This window comes from Penaeus monodon, chromosome 40, assembly GCF_015228065.2.
Source record: "Penaeus monodon isolate SGIC_2016 chromosome 40, NSTDA_Pmon_1, whole genome shotgun sequence".
Taxonomy (NCBI): Eukaryota; Metazoa; Arthropoda; class Malacostraca; order Decapoda; family Penaeidae; genus Penaeus; species Penaeus monodon.
This window is the reverse complement of record NC_051425.1, coordinates 7915859-7920635: the sequence shown is the minus strand read 5'-3', so window position 1 is coordinate 7920635 and position 4777 is coordinate 7915859.

Sequence of the window (4777 nt, the reverse complement as noted above, 5' to 3'; positions counted from 1 at the left end):
ATTTACAAGAACGAGATTACGATGTTACTGTTAGCACTGATCCTGAGAATTCTTATTTTTATCTGCTTCCTCATTAGCATATCCACAATATATATATATATATATATATATATATATATATATATGTGTGTGTGTGTGTGTGTGTGTGTGTGTGTGTGTGTGTGTGTGTGTGTGTGTATGTTGATATATATATATATATATATATATATATATTCGCATAAATAAATGTATAAATATACATGTATATATCTATATGTAATACATATATATGTATACATATAAATACATGCATATATATATATATATATATATATATATATATATATATATATATAAGTAAGGCGGGCTGTGGGTCCCGCTGGGAGGGCAAATGTCGGGGTGCAGGATTGGAGCGAGAGTTACTCGTCCCGCCTGCGCCCCGGCAGGCGCCAACCCACCATGAAGCTTGTGGGGGAAAGCCCTCGGGAACCCCACAGGTGGATAGGCGGTCCCACAGCCTGCCGACCCCCTTTATCTGGGGCTGTGTTGGTGGGGGCGGCAGAGGTGGCGTGCACCCGGAGTGACCACCCGAGGCTTAACCTCAGGCGTGCTTTCCGGGTAGGCGCTTGGAACATCCGGTCCTTGCGGCAGGATGAGCGGTTACCTCTACTATCGCAGGAATTGAAGCGACTGGGAGTTGAGGTGGCTGCCCTCTCAGAGGTGAGAAGACCTGGTAGCGGCACGATCAGTGTGGGTGGTTACACCTACTACTGGTCGGGCCGCAGTGATGGTCACCACCTCCAGGGTGTAGCCATAGCCATCTCCAGTCGACTTCAGCCTGCGGTAGTCGAGGTGACACCGGTTGATGAGCGTATCATGGCATTGAGACTGAAGCATGCTTTTGGCTTCATGTCTATTATTGCTGTATACGCTCCTACCGATGTACATAAAACCGATGTGAAAGAGGCGTTCTACGCCAAACTCGGCGAGACATTCGCATTGTTCTGGGCGACTTCAATGCGGTATCCGGCTGTGACCGAGCTGGCTACGAGATGTCTGTCGGCCCCCATGGCTCGGGAGCTGATCCCAGCAGCGAGAATAGCCTCCTTTTCCGGGACTTTGCTAGGTCCCAGAAAATGAGGATCTCTGGCTCCTGGTACCAGCGCTCCAACTCGCATCGCTGGACTTGGTACAGTGATACGGGTACAGTGGCCAAGCAGATCGACCACATTCTTGTCAGCACGCGATGGAGGATCCTCCAGAACTGCAGGGTTTACCGGAGTGCTGAGTTCTGTGGCACTGACCATAGGCTGCTTGTGGCTACCCTGCGGGTCCACTTCAAAACTCCCCGTCCCTCCAGTGGCCACCCTAAGGTGTTTCACTTGGACAGACTAAGGGAGGAGGAGTGTGCCCGTGGGTTCGCCACGGCAGTCTCTGACCGACTCACAGAAACCAACAACCTGACGGACCCAGTTGCTCTGTGGGAGTCCTTCAAGCGCGTAACACTCGAAGCAGCTCAGGAGTCCATTGGCATACGCCCAAGGACAAGGCAGAATACCATCTCCCTGGAGACATTAGTGGCCACTGAAGCGTGTCGCAAGGCTCGGCTGAATGGGAATCAAGTCTTGCGTCGTTCCATGGTGCGTAGGGCTCGGACACTGCTGAGAAGGGACAAGGAACAGTTCATCAGGAATCTTGCTGAGGAGGTTGAAGGCCATTTCTTGGAAAATGACCTTCGCCCTGCCTACCAAGCCCTGAGAAAACTGAACCCTAAGCCCTCCTCACAGATGACTGCAGTCCGATCAGCGGATGGACGGATCATCTCAGATCATGTTGGGGTTCGTGAACGTTGGGCTGAGTATTTTGAACAGTTGTACCAGGTGGATCCTCCAACAGTTAGCTTGGATGCAAGCGATGTCTCAGTGCCTGTGCCGGACCCACCCATCAGCGAGGAACCTCCTACCCTAACAGAGGTTAGGCTGGCGATTTCCAAGCTGAAGAGTGGGAAAGCTGCAGGCATATGTGATATCCCTGCTGAACTGCTAAAGGCTGGGGGTGAACCTATGGCTCGGGGCCTGCATACAGTCCTGACTGCCATTTGGCAGTCTGGTACCATTCCCCCTGACCTGCTGAGGGGCGTGGTCATCCCTCTCTGGAAGGGGAAAGGGGATCGATGGGACTGTAGCAACTACCTTGGCATTACACTGCTCAGCATACCAGGCAAGGTTCTCGCTCACATTCTTCTGAAACGGATCCGCAACCACCTACTGAGGCACCAGAGACCGGAGCAGTCTGGATTTACTCCTGGCAAGTCCACTATAGACCGTATACTAGCGCTTCGAGTAATTGTGGAACGCCGTCGTGAGTTTGGTCGTGGGTTGCTTGCAGCCTACATCGACCTCAAGAAGGCGTTTGACTCGGTGCATCGGGAATCGCTATGGGAGATCCTGAGGCTCAGGGAATTCCGACACAGATTATTGGCCTGATAGCAAGCCTCTATACTGGTACTGAAAGTGCTGTAAAGTGTGGTAGGGGTATGTCGAACTTCTTCCCTGTTAATTCAGGGGTGAGGCAAGGCTGTGTCCTTGCACCCACACTTTTCAACACTTGTATGGACTGGATAATGGGCAGAGCTACTAGCCAAAGTCAGTGCGGAGCAACACTAGGCAATATTAAGGTCTCGGACCTTGACTTTGCCGACGATGTTGCCATCCTATCTGAGTCCTTGGAGTCACTTGTGGCGGCTCTTGATGCATTTAGCAATGAGGCGAAGCCCCTAGGCTTAGAGGTCTCCTGGACCAAGACCAAGATTCAGGACTTTGGAGGCCTGTTAGGGGAACCCGTTCAGTCGATCCATGCTTGCGGCGAGGACGTTGAAGTCACAGAAAGTTTTACATACCTTGGTAGCGTAGTCCATATCTCTGGGTTGTCAGACCAGGAAGTCAGTAGACGGATTGGTCTGGCAACAAGAGCCATGAACTCGATCAACAAGAGCGTTTGGAGATGTCCGGTACCTATGCAGAAGGACCAAGCTGCGTGTCTTCAAGGCCTTGATACTTCCATTTTTGCTCTATGGAAGCGAAACCTGGACGCTATCCAGTGCCTTGGAGTCTCCCCTTTGATGCCTTTTGTAACAAGTCCCTTCGCCGGATCATGGGGTACAGTTGGAAAGGACACGTGTCCAACCGGCGGTTCACCGTGAGACTGCATGGGACCTGTTGCTTGCATAATCCGGGATCGCCAACTCAGGCTATTGGCCACCTAGCTCGCCATCCCTATGGACGACCTCCCCAAACCGGGTTTGTCTCTCTGCGAGACAACCCCGGGTGGAGGAGACCTGGGGACGTCCTAGAGATCATGGCTTGGGCAGCTCGGGCGAGACCTGTCGTGAGGAACTAGAGATGGGCCGTGTGCCTGCCCGGAGATCGCCTCGAGGGAAACCTCGTGGCTGGAAGCGAAGGGGGATGCGGCCCATGCGCCCCCGTTGGCGTTAGCCCCTTGATGATGATGACGAATATATATATAAATATATATATATAATATAAAATATATTATATATATTAATATATATATATGTGGGGTTGTGTATGTGTGTGTGTGTTTTGTGTGTGTGTGTGTGTGTGTGTGTGGGTTTTTGTATGTGTGTGTATATTATAAATTTACGTATATAAATATATACATAATATATATATATATATAAAATTTATGATATAATATATATATATATTTAGAAAATTTTAATAAATTTTAATTTATATAATAATATATATTAAAAAAAAAACCCAAAATATATTATAGTATGATATAGATATTTATATATATATAGTATATATATTATATATATATATATATATATGTATATATATATATATAATGTATATATATAATATATATATATATATATATTATATATATATATAATATATAATATAATATATAATATAAATATAATATAGTATATATATAATATAAATTATACTAAATAATATATATATCATATTATATATATATATATATATGTGGTGGTTTTGGTTGTGTGTGTGTGTGTGTGTGTGTTGTGGCTATTTATTATTTTTATTACATATATTATAATATATATATATATATATAGTATATATATATATATATTTATAATATATTATATTATATATTATTATGTGTATTATTATATATTAGTTTTGATATATGCATATTATATATATATATATATATATGATATATTATATTATATATATTATATATATTATATATATATGATATATAGATATATATATATATATATAATCAATATATATAATATATATATATGTACATATTTTATATATATATATATATATAGTTATATATTATTATATATATATATAATTATATATATAATATACATTATATATAATATATATGTATATAATATATATATATATATATATATATATATATATATATATATATATATACATACATATACATATGTATATATCCACTTGTTATAGTTTATATCCATCATTTCATATTCATGAGAATACCTGTTATTTAAGAACGAGAAATCCAAAAAGAGCCTCCCTTTCATGCAGAGGAAGCTGACTAAATCATGCTTATACTCATGTTAGTGTTCGTTCCATGGATCCTTTCAGATTTATATATGCATTAAGGTTTTACGCTTAATATCCAAAGAAGGTCTTATACTACATATTACGTAAAATGTAATATATTAATTCATCAATAGATCTCAAGTTGTCTCTCCTCTCTTTATACTTGTTACGACCCATCCTTGAGTCTAGCCATATACCATTTCCCATAT